The sequence below is a fragment of the Arvicanthis niloticus genome, chromosome 4 (assembly GCF_011762505.2).
Source record: "Arvicanthis niloticus isolate mArvNil1 chromosome 4, mArvNil1.pat.X, whole genome shotgun sequence".
Taxonomy (NCBI): domain Eukaryota; kingdom Metazoa; phylum Chordata; class Mammalia; order Rodentia; family Muridae; genus Arvicanthis; species Arvicanthis niloticus.
The window spans coordinates 74319863-74336923 of NC_047661.1; the positions used below are offsets into that span (position 1 = coordinate 74319863).

The 17061-nt window shown below is 43.7% G+C and overlaps 1 protein-coding gene and 1 long non-coding RNA gene across 6 annotated transcripts in view; one reads left to right on the plus strand and one right to left on the minus strand.

Annotated features, from left to right (window-relative positions):
- Positions 1–1722: 1722 nt before the first annotated feature.
- On the minus strand, positions 1723–3968 carry LOC117706846 (uncharacterized). The gene is made up of 3 exons (XR_004606609.2): positions 3743–3968; positions 3107–3192; positions 1723–1878 (listed from the first exon to the last, which is right to left on the minus strand). It is a non-coding gene; the product is annotated as an uncharacterized LOC117706846 (long non-coding RNA).
- Pogz (pogo transposable element derived with ZNF domain) overlaps positions 3669–17061 on the plus strand; it is a 40546-nt gene continuing 27153 nt past the window's right edge. For 3 of the 5 annotated variants that reach the window (XM_034499936.2, XM_034499938.2, XM_034499939.2), the window contains exon 1: positions 3669–3782. The gene's annotated coding sequence lies outside the window, so the exon portion shown is untranslated. The remainder of the gene's footprint in view (positions 3783–17061) is intronic. The other 2 variants (XM_034499932.2, XM_034499934.2) reach the window with 1 other exon arrangement.

Here is a 17061-nt window from a genome sequence, read left to right on the forward strand (position 1 = left end):
CTTGCTAGGCAAGGGCTCTACCACTGAGCTAAATCTCTAACCCCCAGCTTCAGCTCCTTAAGTCTCTTTTGCCTCTCTCTCTCTCTCTCTCGCTCTCTCTCTCTCTCTCTCTCTCTCTCTCTCTGCCTTCCAGGAATTTCCACTGGTACTCTCTGCTCTAGCTCTAATCCTTCTTACTCCACTAGGAGACTGGGGAAGCTTGTGGCAGCTTGTCTCACTTTTAAGGGCTGCAAGGGAGGTGACATTTACATATTCTGCTAACCTGGCATTGTTGGCTCCAAATAATTATTAAGAACACAAAAATATTCTTTTCCAGAGCCAGAAAGTACAATATTTGTGGCTCATCCCAACAGTAACGTTTTGTTTTCTTTCATTTCCCCAACCTGGCCTCAAAACTCACTGTATGCTGAGAGTGATCTTAAACCTTTGGTCATCCTGCCTTCACCTCCGAAGTACTGGGATTCTAAGTATGTGCCACCATGTCTAGCACTTGTATAGTCCCCTTAGAAACATTGTTCTAGTTCCCTGAAGTGGTACTTTGCAGCTTGCTCTTGTTACAAAATTCCTTTGCCCACCAGCTATCCATCACTGAAGCGCTCGTTAATTTTGAGTACTATGGTGTTCTACTCCATGCCTGCTGACCTCTTCCTTCTGCCCACCCATTCCTTCAAAGCTGCCTCCAGGCTTAGGAAAGCTCCCATTTTTTTACTTTCAGCATGGTGTTCTTCCATTTTTTTTTTTTCTTTATAGAAGTCATAGCACCACCACTCACACAATTTTGTTTGCTATCATGAGTCAAAGGTGAAGAGGTTGCACCCTGGTCCACAGTCATCTCTCACCAGGATTAATGCAGTAATATCCTAACTTGTCTCCCTGTGGCTGCCTTTTCTCTTACTAGTTACCCACCCCCCTCTCGCACACAGTCAGAGAGAGCTTTAAAAGCAAAAGGTCATTTCTCTTAAGGGGTTGAAATCTTCCAGCGGTTTTGCTTTCATTAGGACTGAGTCCTGAACTCTGCTTCTTTCTTTTCAGACTTTTGCCCACATTACTTTAGCATGGCTTTCTCCAACAATGCCACATAACACAGACATTTCTCCATCATTCCCTGCACCCTACTTCCTGCCTTGAATCCTACCCATTGCCAAAGCACTCACCAAATCACATATTTATTTATGGAACACTTGATAGTGGTAGTCTGCGTTTCTAGGAAGCAGATAAACCTCCTGGTTCCAGAAGCTATCAGTCTCTACCTGGTCATCTTGAGGTGCCCAATCCCAGAAGGTAGTCATTATGCTAGGAAGGAGCAAAGATCACACGGAGAGACTGCTTGTAAACATTCTGGCCCAGCTGTGGTCCAGCTCAATAGGATCAACTTGCAAACATGGGAAAGCTTTTGAGGTAACTTTAGGACCAGCCAATAAGCACCAATGAGAAAAAGTGGGCTCAGCCAATCACCTTTCTGGATCACAAGAGATGAGAAAGTCATCATTTTAGACCACTAAATTTAGGGACTATTTGAAATTTACTATTAACAGATGGACAGGTTTTATTATGTGTATACTTGCTGCTTCTTCCCTGATAGAACATAAGTTTCACATGTACAAGGGTTTTGTTTTTCAGTATTTTTTATGTTTTAATTTTACAAATTAATCATTTTGTGGTTTTATTTTTAATTATATGTATATGGGAGGGAGGGATGGGCATGTGTTTGAGTATAGATGCCTGTCAGGCCAGCAGAGGGCACTGTATCCGCTGGAGTTGGAGGAACAGGCAGCTGTGAGCAGAAGGATGGGGTGCTGGGAACTGAACTGTGATCCAGAGGAGCAACAGCAGCTCTCATCTACTGAGGTATCTCCACAGTCACACCAAGAACAGTGCCTGGACCATGAGAAACACACAATAAATACTGACAAATATGGCACATCAAAAGTTTTCAGTAAAGCCGGGCGGTGGTGGCGCATGCCTTTAATCCCAGCACTTGGGAGGCAGAGGCAGGCGGATTTCTGAGTTCGAGGCCAGCCTGCTCTACCGAGTGAGTTCCAGGACAGCCAAGGCTATACAGAGAAACCCTGTCTCGAAAAACCAAAAAAAAAAAAAAAAAAAAAAAAAAGTTTTCAGTAGGATGGGATTATGGTTGTTGTGGTCAACAAAACATAGTACAATTGATGAGCTAGCTATCTTTCACTGGATGAAAGTGACTAGCTGCTAGTTTGGAGAATATATACAGAGTTTGAATAAGGATGGCTCGGGATCCACCCATTCCTGCACCAAGCAACTTTGCTTAGAATTTGGTTTGGAGCAAGTATCAATGTATGGCTTAAAGATCATTCTCAAAAACCCAAGGAGAAAACTGCATTTTATCATCTGAGGACACGATGAAGGACAAAACTTAGCTAGCAGGAGTTAGTTTTTGTTTGTATGGAAAGTGGTAGATGATCTTAAATAGACTAATCAATTTACTAATCCAACAGGGCCATGGAATCTATGGTTTCTGAGATTGGAGATCTCTGTTGAGTCTACTGACAATAGTTTCAAAGCAGTTCCCATGGGAAGAACGACCTTAATAATCAATTATATGAGGTTTCTCCCCAGAATCCAGAAGAGCTTGATGATAAAATTGGTTTTAAAAGCAATTCTTGCCGGGCGGTGGTGGCACACGCCTTGAATCCCAGCACTTGGGAGGCAGAGGCAGGTGGATTTCTGAGTTCGAGGCCAGCCTGGTCTACAGAGTGAGTTCCAGGACAGCTAAAGCTATAAAGAGAAACCCTGTCTCCAAAAACAAAACAAAAAACAAAAAACAAACAAAAGCAATTCTTTAGCTAGGTGTGGTGGTGATCCCTTTAGTTTCCAGTACCTAGGAAGCAGAGGCTGGTAGATCTGTTCCAGGACAGCCAGGGCTCTGGAGAAAGACCCTGTTTCAAACAAACAAACAAACAAACAAACCAACCAACCAACCAACGAACCAACCAAAACCTCAAAACCAAAAAAGTATTTCATTCAGACAAGGCACTCTGTTACAGAAGGCTACTCGGACAAGTGTCTCTTAAGGTAGAGTGTTATCTTGCTCTTCGTTGCAATAACAGTTGTAGGTGCCATTGGGACTCACCATCTTGCTTGTGGCATGAAGTTCTCTTGAATTGGTTAATAAGCCTTGAGTGGAAAGTAGGGAGAGTCCAAATTTGTCTGAAAAGTCTAAGAAAGTAAGTTGTGAGATATTTTCTTTGGGAGTACCATTTTTCTCAGCAAAATTTGGATACTGTTTGTGAAGCTAATTATTCTTTTCTCCATGAAAGCTTTTTCTTTCTTTATTTATTTGCAGGCCCAGTCAAACTTGACTAGAAAAGAAGCCCGGACAAGGGTTAGGATGAGCGATGATGTAGCACACTAGCCAGCCAATTGAAAGAGCACGAGAAGGGGAGGGCGGAAGTGACGAGAGGTATCCCTCCGCGGGGCGAGAGGGTCGGTGGGGGGAGTCGGCGTTTCTCTCCCCCGCGCCAGCTCCCGTACACGGAGCCACATTCCTTGGCCCCCCCACCCCCTCCCTCGGGGCCCCCCGCCCCCCTCGGGAAAAAAAAATCCACCCCAATCACTCGAACCCGAGGGAGGCTTCCTTTCACCCTCGGGGAGAGGAGCTTTCAACGGTTCTCTCTTCTCCGTCTCCCCCCCCCAACCCCCGTCCCCTCCCCTGCTCCCACCCCCTACTCCCGGCACCGGGTGCAAGGTCCCTTTAAGGCGACGGCACCTTCCTCGGGTCAGACTACCGGCGGCGACGACCACGGGAGGTGAGTGAGCGAGCGAGCCCCGGCGCTCCCCACCCCCTTCTCCCGGGGGTTCCGTTATCTTTTCGCCGGGCCGAGGCGTTGAGAAGCGAGACAATGAGAGGGGGATGGGGCGCGCGCGCGGGTTGGGGGAGGGGCCGAGCGCGCCCCCGCGGGCCCCGAGTGGCGGCGCGGCCCCACGGCAGCGGCGGCGGCTGTGGGGCGCGGCGCGCGCACGTGAGTGTGCGCGCGCCCCGGCCACGGAGCCGCGCGCCCCGGCCGACGGTGGCCCAGGCCCCGAGATGCCCCGCCGCCCCCGCCCCCTTGGCGGTGCCGCGCGCGCCCGCGCCCCACGGCCGTGCACCGCGGACGTCCACAGGCACGCCGGGCGCGAGCGTCCGAGAGGAGTGGGCGGCGCGGGCGGCGGTCACCGGGGATGGGGGGGTGGGTTGTGGAGGCGCGGGCACGCGGGGCCACAGCTGCGGAGCGGCGGAGCCCGGGGTTCCCGCCGCCCCCACGCGCGGAGGCGTGAGCGCTGTTTTTGAGCTGGAGGAGGGAAGCGAGTGATTGCTTTGCCGGTCCCCTGTGTTATGTAATCCCGCTCCATCTGCGAGGACATCCCAAGCCTCTGCAGCTAGTTGAGGAAGTCACCTCCCTCGGACCCCAAATTTATGCAAGGATGGCGCTGTGATTTACAAAATGGAATGGGGCAGAATCTCTTTTCTGGTGATTATGTCCTGCCGCTGTAGGCGCCATGTTTAGCCCAAGGACTATTTTCTTTAGATTTTCAGCACCTTGTGAAAATCTTCTTTTCACCACCTGCTTTCCCTCGTTTCTTCCCATGGTCCTGTTTTTTTCCTCTCCTGGGTTGTGGAATTCTTGCAAACTGTCAACGAACACTGCACGTTTCTCACTATTTTAAGCCTTTAGTAAGAGAGCTGAGAGTCTTTTTGGCCTTTTCGTTCTCTAGGAAGAAATGGAGATTGAATTGTAGTATCTTACAACCATGCAGAGAATAGCTGTTTCTCCACACCTGTTCACCTCCCTTTGTATCACAGAACACCACAAAAAATGAGGTTTTAAAAAAGAAATTTCCCCAGATGAAGAAAAAAGGGAGGGAGAGGAGGGCAGCTGCTGCTGCTTGAGTGGTACCCCTTGTCTGGAAGTAGGAGATTGGGATGACTTCTTCATCGTAGTCATTCTTAACTTTGGAGTGCATTCAAGTATTTTGGAGGGTTATTAAAAGGTTTTTTTTGGAGGGCGAGGTGGAGTGGAGGGCTAGTATTTCTACACTAGGCAAGTAAGATGATCAGTACATTAAAGGTGATTGTTTCTGTGAGAAGGTGATCAAAATATAATCTTAAAACAATTAGATTGTGCCCTCGATTTCTGTCCCCTTTCCTATGTTGTCAGGGTATGTCAAACGGAAATAACAAAAATAGAATGGCCTTGGAGGGGAACAGGTAGGCTTAAGAGTTGCCACTCCCATCTTGAGTGGGTTCTGCTCTAGGAAAGCAGTTTGCCCATGGTGGTTAGCTGACCCTGGCGTGTTGAGACCTTAAGAATTAGGAGTAAAGCTTTTTGTTTCTCCCGTGACTTTTGCAGTGATGATGCAGCAGTGAAGTTGGGTAAAAAGCATGGCAGTGGCCCCTGATTTCTGTGTGCTTTTCTGAGAATGTCCTTGATGGAGCAGTGCAGCCTAGTATGAAACTATTAAGTCTCAGCTTTGGAGAACAGCTTTAGTTTTTAAGAATCTAATAAAAATGAAAGGCATGAGTAAAGCATTTATATTATCTATGGAGGTATTTTTAATTTTTTTGTGCGTTTTAATTGTTTCCTTATGACATTTTTGTATGTGTACATAATGCATTTTCATCGTATTCACCACACGCTGCCCTCTCGTCCCCTCCCCCAAGTTCCCTCCTTTCATATCTTGGCCATGGGTATGGGTGACCTAGTGAGTTTTATTAGTGTTGCTTACAGGAACAAGGGCAACTTACCATGAAGAAACTATTTCTTCTTACCCAAGCAACCATTAACTGACTATATATCTGTATATCCCTTTCATGCTGGCATAGTCCTGAACAGGGTTATGCAGGCAGTCTCAGTTGCTATGAGTTCAAGAGTGCAGTGTCCACAACACTCTTAGCTATTCTTCAGCTCTTAGCATTCTTTTTTTTTTTTTTTTTTTTTTTTTTTGGCTTTTTGAGACAGGGTTTCCTGACTGTCCTGGAACTCACTCTGTAGACCAGGCTGGCCTCGAACTCAGAAGTCCACCTGCCTCTGCCTCCCAAGTGCTGGGATTAAAGGCGTTGCGCCACCACTGCCTGGCCAGCTCTTAGCATTCTTTTGCTCCTCCCGGTGATGCACTCTGAACCTTGGAGTGGGCCATAGAGATGTTCCATGTAGAACTGAGCATTCTTCTACAGCCTTTTAGTCTTAGCACTATGGGCCGTGATGAGTCTCTGCATAATGAGATACATGATGACACACACTGCAGAAAGACACACTCCTCCAGCCAAAGCTGACAGCAGCACTGTGGGCATTAACATACATGTTTACCTGAGCATTCGATGGGCATTTAGCAGAATAACAGCTGGAGCTCTCCCACTAGCATCTGTGACCCTCCCAGCGACAAGCTTTTGGTGAAGCTAAAGTACCAGGTATAAATTTCCTCTTGTAGAGGGGGCCTCAAATTCAATCAGAAAATAGTTGATTACCCTGTAACTAACAAGACTGTTGTATGGAGATGACACCACCACTGTTTGGATGGGATTGTTGTCGTGAGGAGAGGCATTCTGGGATTGCGTTGCTGTGTGTGTAACCCACTTATGTCACAGAAATGCATTTTGCCTTCGAAGCTGACAAACTGGATCTGGTACTTCAGTGTTCCTTCCTGAAAGTGAACAGAGCGAGTTTTGTCAATACCAGGAAAACAGGTGATAAAATTAGAATTATAAAAAACTTAACAGTCTGAATTTTAACATCTTCCTAGGATTTGACAAACTTAAAAAGAATAATAGCCATAGTTAATAACTGTGAGTTTTTTAAAAATGTAGTTGAGTGTGATAGTGCATGCTGGTAATCCCAATGAAAGGGAGGCTGAGGCAGGGTTGACGAGTTCAGGGTTGTCCTGGTGAGAGCCACAAAAGAGAGTACGGTGGGAGATTACTTGGTCTGTGAAATCTTAAAAAAAGAAAAATACTACATGATGAAATGCCATTTGGAAGGTGAGCATAACTCAGTACATCAGTGTGTTTTCTATATATCATAGTGTGAAAAGATGCAAGGATTTCCAAGGGCCGGAGAAGAGGCCTCAGCAGTTGAATATTTGTCCTGAAATCCTGAGGACCATAGTTCAGATCCTATCTTAACTCACTTAACAAGCTAGACGACCCCTTCATACTCATAACCCAGCTTTGCTGGCAGTGGAGACAGAAGTATCTGAGGGGCTTGGTGGCTTTCAGCCTAGCTAAGAAGATGCTAGGTTCAGGTCTGGGGTTGTGCAGAAGAGGACCCTGGCACCTTGTTCTGCCCCCTGCACAGATGAAAAGCACGTGTATCTGCTGTTTTTAATGGAGAAATACCAAAATACAGAAGTAGTACCAAAATACAAGGTACATCAGTGAGCAAAAAAATTTGTAGTGCCAAACATTGAAGTGAATACCCTGCATGTGCTAGGTAAATGCTTTATTGGGGATAGAAAGGTGAATGCCAAAGACCTGTGGACTACACTGTTAAATAAAGCCTCTTCCGTACATAGAAATGTTACCAGTATAACTACTTTGTGAACTACAAAACTATAGTTTGCCAAGATGTTAATAATGGATTAATGGAAGACAGTGTATCACATAGTATGTCTTTGGGCTTTTATAGAATCTACCTAGGATTCATTTCTTAAACATCCCCCTGCATCTCCATTTCTTATTTTTTAGTGTCTGAGAAATGTATATATATAAGCCTCACAATAATCGCTTCTAGGAAAACTTTAAAAATCTCAACCAAAATTGTTACTCCCTCTACCCCATCCCCCGCCCTTGTTTTTCTTTTTTGAGGCAAGGGTCTCTCTATGTAGCCCTGGCTAGTCTGGAACTTGATTTATAGATGAGGCTGGTTATCCAGCTACCTGTACCTCTGGAGTACTGGGATCAAAGGCTTGTGCTACTACAACCAGCCCTTCTCCAATTTTTAAAGGAAAGTCCATGCATGTAAGAAAAAGTTAGAGAATGGACATAATACCTACCATGGACCTATGTGTGACCTAGACAACAGTGATTTTTAGTATTGTGCCAAGTATGAAAAGTCGACAGGTGCCGTTAAAAGGCTGAAATATCTGCTAAGCCATATTAAAGTTTCATTCCTGACATTTCTCCTTATTCCAATTATTATTTTTTTTATTTGCTAAGAGTAAGTACTTTATCCTGTAATACAATTATACCATTATATAATAAAATAAATCCCAAATGTCTTCCAGTGTGTAGTCTATATTAAAACAGTCCAGTTGTTCCCCAAATGTCTTTTTAAAAGCATATCTCTTATTTGTGCATGTGGGTATGCCACAGGCTTGGGTGTCACCGAGGCCTGAAGTTGGAGCTGGAGGTGATTGTGAGCTGGAGCTGTAGTTCACACCCAGAGGAGCAGCCGGGGTGCTTAACTGCTGAGCTGTCTCCCCAGCCCCGTTTGTTTTTTGAGGGTTGTGGAGAGTAGAGTCTCATGTAGCCTGGGCTTGCCTTAACTATGTGGCTTTGAACTGATTCCCCTGCCTCTACACTCCAGTTGCTAGGATTAGAGAGAGACCTTTGCTATCACTTGGTTCAAAAATGCTTTTATGGCCCTTTGATAAACTAAGACTCAGCAAAGGTTCATGTGTTTCATTTGCTTAATATTTTTAGTTTCTTCTAATGTGGTATTGTCTCTATTGTTGTATATTTGTGACATTGATCTTTTCAAAGGACCATCTTAGTGTTTTATAGAAGGTCCCATACTCTGCATTTCTGCTTATTTTCCTGCAGAGTGTCCACCTCTAGATTTATCTCATTTCCTCATAGTAGGGGAGAAATGGGGAGGGAAGGAGGGAAAGAAAAAAAGACAAAGCCAGGAAGTATATAAGCCTTTTCTTTCTTTTAAGCTTTTATTTCTTACGATTTTGAAGTATATATGTGTTTGTGTGTGTTGGGGGTGGGTATGTACATGTGAATGCAGGTGTCCTTGGAGGCCAAAGACATGGGGTTGCTTTGGAGCTGGAGTTAGAAGTTGTGAACTTCCTGATTTGGGGTGAGGAGGCTGGGAACTGGACTTGGGTCCTCCACAAGACCAGCGTTTACTCTTAATGCTGAACTCTCTGCCCAGCTATTTCTGTTAGGAATAGTTTTAAAATGTTTTATTACATTTTATTTGTGTATAGTATGTGTGGAGGTCAGAGGACAACTTGAGGAAGTCAGTGCTTATCTTCCACCATGTGGGTCTGAGGATGGAACTCAAGTCCCCAGAGTTGGTGGCAGACACCTTTACTTGTTAGCTATCTCACTGGCTCAGGAGTAGTTTTATTTGATGTCTTTGTGGTGATTTGTTAGTCTCTTGATGGTTTTAAAAAAAGTTTCCACAAAGTTCTTCTCTAACCTCCACATGTATACCACATACTTCTTGAGTACTCGCACATAAGTGAAAATTAAAATAACAACAAACCTGGGCTGGAGATGACCCAGTAGTTTAGAGCACTGGCTGCTCTTCCCAAGGACCTTTGTTTGATTTCTAGCACCCATATGGCTTGCAGCCATTTGGAACTCTAGTTCCAGAAGATCTGATGCCTTCTACTACTACCTCCATGGGTAACGAGGCAAAACACTCATACACATAAAATTTAAAAAGAAATTTTTTAAAAAGGGAAAAAATTAATGAAAAACACAATATTTTCAACATAATTATTTTTTGATGGCCTTAAAACTACTTGTATTAAAAGGGAGTGTATGTGGGGTAGCATTGGTTTCATTACATTGTCCTTGAATGTTCCTAAGTATGTATAAATTATGCCAATAGGGAAAATGGCTTGAGTAGCTGACTGGGGGAAGGACAGGGAATACATACACTTGGGATGCTGTGGAAATGAAAGGCAGGTGGGGAAGCAGGTCCCCAGAAGCTGAGGAGGAGGAGGCAGCTGCTATGGAGAGAGATCACAGCCAAAGATATGATCAGCCCAGAATGCAGACATGCTCTGGATTACAGTATGATCTAGCTGGAATAGAAACATACCCTTAGAACACACCTAAATCTCTTAACACTGAAGGTAAGGTTAGTGTGTAGAAGGAAGCAGCCATGTTTGAAAGTGACTTTGAATTGAGGGGCAGACAAAGTGACCAGTCAGAGAAAGATGTGACAGAATGAGTTAGAGATAGGATACGTCCACCTCTCAAGAACAGCACAGGAGAGAGGTGGTGTGTGTGTGTGTGTGTGTGTGTGTATAGGACAGTTTTATTGGGACAGTTTTACAGAGGTTACAGAGAGAACAAGCTAGACTCAAGTGAAAACAGAAGGAACCAGAGAATGAGGAGCCAGTAAATTAGAACATACTGCCAAAGTTAGTATGAGGCCAGGCAGAGCAATTTAGTCAGAAGCTGAGAAAAAATCTGGATTGAATCAGCCATCCAGACGATTAGATTGTACAGAAGAATGGATAGTTAGAACAGAGGAGTTGGTCTGGGCTCAGCCCAAGCCATGGATTCATGTAGTTTGGGTACAGCCAGCTCTCATTTCATCACGTTGCCTGAAGAACTAAAAGTGACATTTACACCTGAGGCCCACAGCCAGCCATTGTAGCCTATTTGTTATCTGCCGGCCAATGAGAGACCTTATCTGGAAGGAGGTAGATGACATTCCTAAGGATGACACCCATTCATACTCAAACAGAAACAGATACATGTAAACATAACACATGTATTAAACAAAGAATGAGAACAGTAATTACTGAGATGTACTCATCAGAAGGGGGCATTTCAAGTAAGATTTTTCAGGAGATTAAGTTTTTAGAGTACATATTGTGGACATAGAATTTTTCTTTGTGATGACAGCAGAATTGAGGACAGCTAACTAATAGTAGTGGAGTAATTTATTTTCAGAATGAGCAGAGAGGCTGCTAGCATCCAGGTTATGGTCTTGAATTTTGCCCCTCACCAATTGTTCCTTGGAGAAATGGCTGCTTCTAGATTCAGGGGCAGGGAATGTGTGAGATGAGCCTTGATACCTCATCAGACAGCAAGGATTTGTATTATACATTGCTGAGTTCCCTCTGAAGGACTCGGGAATCAATGGAAGGCATTCTCACTGACCGCAATAAGACACTGCGTATTGTAGGAAGAGCTGCACCGGTCAGAACATTAAATATATTTGACTTGTGGTATCATAATGATAGCTTGCTGAGCAAGAACAAGCGTATAGGTGAGTTTGAGAGAAAGCTAATAAAACAATCCAAACAAAGCTATTCCTTATGGCCCAAGCTGTCAGTTCCACTTACTAGAAAGGCTGATGCAGGATCATCCCATGTTCAAGGACTCCATGAGTAACAGACTGGCTACAGGGCAGCCTCATCAACTTAGACCCTGTTCCAACCATGATGTGCCCCTACCCATAGAACGTTGGTGTAGGAAAGTTTTAAATGTAAGCGGAATGATAGACATGTTTGTTTTGAGATAGTGTATCTCTGTGTAGTCTAGGGTGTCCTGGAAATCAGTCTGTCCATCTGACTCTGCCTCCCAAGTGCTGGGGTTAAAGGTGTACACCACTACTGCCCGGCAATATTTGTACATTTTCAGTGCTGCATGTTTGATACACACCAGCACTCCTGGTGTGTAGTCAGGTGGTGCTCTGAGAGGTCAAGGCTAGTGTAGTTGGACTAATACAGTGAGTTCTAGAACCGCAGCCAGGCCCTGTCTAAAAAAACAAACAAAAAGCCCCCCAAACAGTGGAGAAGTATGTACCATGGATCATTGAAAGCAATGCTTATTTTTTTTCATAAGTATCTGTATTAAATATAGCATTTTATCATATTGCTGAAGTTTTTTGATGTGGTTATATGTCTTGTTTGCATATATGCTTGTGTGTGAAGGACAACCTTAGCTGTCTTTCTGGAGTTGCTACCACCTTGCCTTTTAAAAAAATGAAAGATTTAAATGTGTATGTGTGTGGGCATGTGCACTGAGCACAGCTGCCCACAGAGGTCAGAGGCATGGATCTCCTAGAGTTACAGTTGGTTGCTAGCCGCCTGACATGGGTCCTGAGAACTGAACTTGAGTTCTCCGGGAGAGCACTGTGCACTCTCAAAGACTGACCATCGCATCAGCCCAACCCACCTTGGATTTTTGGGGGGTGGGGGGTAGGGTTAGGGCTCTCACCTGAGAAGCTTGGCATACCTGCCCCAGAAGCCCCAGGGATCCTGTTTCCTGCTCCCCATGCTGGTTCTAACCTAGTTCTCACCCCAGCCCTGAAGATTAACTAGGGTGCTGCAAGGAGGTTAGGCCTCAACAAGAATGTCATTTATGCTGACCCCTTCTGTAGCCTCTCTTTTTACCTAGATGATTTGCATGCTAAGTGAAAGGAATTAGTCACATTCTAAAATACCAGTTTAGGTCAGAAAGAAGTATAAAATATGCTCTCAGTTAGCACTTACTGGTTGAACAGCTGTACTGATCAGTTCTGTATTCATTCCTTCTATAGTAAAAAAGGAAACTTTCCTGATAAATTGAACTTTATTTATATTTTGAATAAGTGAGGGGGAAAGTTACTTTTAAACATCTTGCATTCCCATTTTTCAGTTTTTGAGTAAGCCTTTTTCCTGAAAGAAACAACGTAATTTAATCAGCTGGAAAAATAATGTTGTTGCAGGATATTTGATCACACTGTAAACCCCAAGATTGTGCTATTTACTGGAAACACCTGTTTCTAAGTTGTGGCGTGGCTCTGCCCTTAGCACATTTAATGCCTCTGGCTGGAACACAGGCAGACCCCTTTACTCCCAGACAATGAAGGTAAAATTTGTTTGTAGAAGGAACCAAGCACCATGTTTGAAAGTGATGTCTAATTGAGTAGCAGTCAAAGTGATGGATCAGGGAAAGATTTGACAGAATAGGATATGCCCAACTCTCATAAGAAGAGAGAGGAAAAGGAGGCTGGAGAGATGGCTCAGCTGTTAAGAGAGAGGAAAGGGAAGCTACTTGACAGGCAGAGGAGAGAGGGAGGAGGCAGTTTTACCAGGACAGTTATAGAGAGACAAGATGCAGAGAGAACAAGCTAGACACAGGTGAGGACAGAACAAGCCAGAGAATGAGAAGGAGCCAGAAGATTAGAACATATTGCCAAAGTTAGTATGAGACCAAGGAGGGCAGTTCAATCAAGAGGCCAAGATAGAAGCCAGATTCAGTCAGCTTGGGGAGGAGTTTGAGCTAGCCATCTAGAAAGAACAAGAAAGGGTGAGGTTATTCAGTAGTAAGTCTTGGAGACTGAAAACATTCTAGACCTAGATAAGATTGTACAGATGCTAGAAGCTACAAATGCTAGTAGGCCTAAGTTAGCAAGGCTGGGGTAGTAAGCCCTGGAGACAGTTACACGGGAGAATAAAAGTTACACTTACATTATGTCATTTAAATTTATCATTTCACAAAACTAAAAATCAATTTATCTTGGTTATTTAGAGTGTCTTAAAAGAGGGAGTTCTAGCTCTGCTTAGTGGCACAACCTGTAATCCTCAGGTTTGGAGGTTGAGGCAAGAGGACTGCAAATTGAGGCCAGCCCTGAGCAACAAGCAAGATCTTGTCTGATGAGAGGAAGGGATGTGGAAGGAGAGGAAGATTATAAATACTTGATATAAAACATCATTAGCCTTTTGGGATATGCTGGTAAAGTATTCACAGGCATAGAATGAAAATTGCAATTTGTTTTGAGATAGCTCTGCTTACTCAAAAGAAAGCTGTGTCTTGCTTGGTCTGTGTTTGGAGAGGTGGTTTTCAGTTAATCACTGAAATAGTGTCCTTTAAACATCCTCGGAGGCTTCTACCCAGGTTGTGCTTGTCATTTTTCTGAGTTCTTGACTGGAAGAAGGCTGTATAGTATAAAGTTACATAGCAAAGAACAATGGTGTAAAGTTGTTTATTTGAATCCCCGCCCTCCCTTTAAATTGGACCCATGTCAGAGCATGCCTGTGGAAGTTAGAGGACAGCTTGTGGGAGTTTGTTCTCTTCTTCACCATGTGGATGCTGAAGATGGAAGTTAGGTTGTTAGGCTTGGTTGCCAGTATCTTTACTCACTGAGTGGTCCTGAAGCCTGCTAGTTTTGTTTTTCAATTTCTGGAATTCAGTTTCTGGCTACATTGTCTAATATCTATATATGTTAAGCAGAATGAGAGAATTTAAGTAATACTTTAGGTATTTTGCTCTTTGCTTTCCCTTTGTGGTTTTGGTTTGAGAAGACGAGCATAATTAAAATTGATGATTAGAGGTCCCCTAGAGTCAAGTAAGTGCTTTAACAGTTAAAACAGGTTTCCAAACTGAGCTCCTGGTTGTCCCTGACTCATTGAGACTTCGTGAGATGTTTCAAAGGAGACAGTGCCATCTATTGGGCATTGCCTAAAGCATGCCTGTTGAGTTTGTATGTTGATACATAGGGTGTTTGGTTGGCTGTTCCGGTTTTTTTTTTTTTTTTTTGTTTTGTTTTTTTTTTTTGTTTTGTTTTCTGTTCCAGGACTAAGATTCTGAGGACACCTATAACCTTTGCAATGAGGGCTTTCTGTGAGCACTGAAGATAACTGTATCCGGATGTTTGCATACTTTATTAGGCTCTTTTTCTACCACCCTTCTCCACCTCAATTCCTTCCAACCCCCAACACTAGGTAGTTGAGAAAGAAGATTAGAGGGGAACCGGGGTTGGGGGGCCATGGGTATAGACCTCTTTAGACTACTTCCTGCTCATTAGGGGCACTGAGTTCCTTGAGGGCAAGTCCAGTCTTCATTGTCAGAATATCCAATTTCTTCTTCCCATCTCTTTGTCATGACCACTTGACAAACTGCAGTAGCCTCTCTGGGCTCTGGCATTTTTATACCCTCTCAAAGTCCCCAGAATTTCAAGTATGAACTGTCTTCAGTTGGCAGAATCACACCTCTACCAGAGCACGAGACAAAATCATAGTCAGCGGCTGTGAACAATCTGAAGCAGCTCCATATCCCACACCTGGGATTAAAACAAAAACATAGTCATGTAACATAACATAACTGGGTTTTCAAAGAAATCAAAATTCTCAACTACAGTTAACAGTTTCATTTCAAGATAAAGAAACTGACCCTTCTCAGTTCATATTGGAGGGCACAACAGCAGCTGCTCATGAAGTGCAGAGTTGAAAGCTTTGTTTCTGAGAGAGACGTATAATATAGGCAGTGTTTGTAAATTAAAAGTAGACTTCAAGGTCCTGGGAACAGTTTGCAGAATTCCTAGACAGGAAATACTAAAGTATGACAGATAGGGTTCTTACCTTAGATGCAAAGTTTAAAGAAAAATCAGTGGTCACAGTCCAAGTTTCCTTCCTGCTATTGTGATAAAAATACCTGGACATACAGCACTTTCCATAGGGGCTGGAGAGTGGTTCAGTGGTTAGAGCACTTGCTGCTCTTGGATTTGGTTCCCAGCACTCAGGTGGTGGTTCACTCATCCATAACTCCACTTCCAGGGAATTTGACTTTCTTCTGACGTCTTTGGGTACCAGACACACATATGGTGCTAATGCAGACAAAAAGTAAATCTTTTAAAAATGTATTTAGGTGGGAAAGGGTTTATTTCAGTCTATAATTCCAAGTTATAGTGTATCATTGCAAGAAAGTCAGGGCAAGAACTTAAAACAGCTAGTTACATCATTTCCACAGTCAAGAACAAAAAAGAAATAGATTCATACATGCTCACCTTCGTGCTGTGATCAAATTAATATTTTCATTCTTTATTTTTTTAACATATATTTATTTTTATGTGCATTGATGTTCTGCCTGCATGTATGTGTATGGGAGGGTACCAGATCCACTGGAACTGGAGCTGCAGTTGTAAGCTGCCATGTGGGTGCTGGGAATTGAATCTGGGTCCTGAAAGAGCCCTAGCTCTTAACTGCTGTCAATTCAGTTTTTCTCACCTTATACAGTTTAGCACTCTCTGTCTAGAAAATGGTGACGCCCACAGTGATCTGGGTCCTCCCATTTCAGTTAATTTAAGATAGTCCAGGGGCTGGAGAGATGGCTCAGTGATTAAGAACACTGGCTGTTCTTCCAGATGTCTGGGGTTCAATTACCAGAACCCACATGGAGCCTCATAACAATCTATCACGATAATTCTAGGGGCATCTGACACCTTCTTCTGGCCTCCAAGGGCTCAAAGCACATAAATGACACATAGACATACATGTAACCATTTAAGTTATCTAATATTTATACCAATAAAAAGGCTGGAGGTGTAAATTGAGTTAAAAAAAAGCCTGCCAGCTCAGTGAGGTAACTTCGTTTTCTCAACTATATACAAAAATATCTATTTATAAGCCTGATTCTACAACTAAACTACTAGCTCATTAGACATCTCTCTATCTGTGTCATTGTACCTAACTAGTCTATGTCTGCTTTTCTCTTGAGCTCTTCAAAACCCAAGAGGGCTCCTTAGCTTTCTTTCCTAGAATACTGTTTTACCAGTGGCTTGCGGCTACTTCTCTGTTATTCCTGCAAGCCTAAAGAGGAAATTCTTATCTCTTACCTGGAGCCCTTTCCCTAAAGGCTCTTCTAAGCCAAGAAAGGGGGTGGGGGGAGGGGAAAGGGAGGGTGGACCAGAGAGCTCTGTCAAAGGTCCAATTGCCTGTAAAAGAAGTCTCTAGCTCCTCCCCTACACCCTTGGGAGGCTGAACCCGGTCACCTGCATGGTGGGGCAAGCTACAATAGGGGCCAAACCACTTCCTGTCACGTCTTGGTGGGGTAGCTCAGGGAGATCCAGCTGACTTTACCTCAGGTTACAGATGGAAGACCACAAGGCCTCGCAGGAGCTTTTCATTCTTCAGAGTTCTTATCTATGGAGGTTTGTAGATGAGCACTCTAACTGCATCCATACAGGACACATGGGGTATCTATAGAAGTTTTTATATTTTGCTAACAATTAGGTTTTCTATGTACAATAATCAAATATCCTGTAACACATACAGGCAGGCAGAAACATTCATATATATAAAATGAAATAAAAAATAAAGTAAAAAAGTTTTTCAGGACATGTACATAGGTCAACCCAATGTAGACAGTCCCTCACT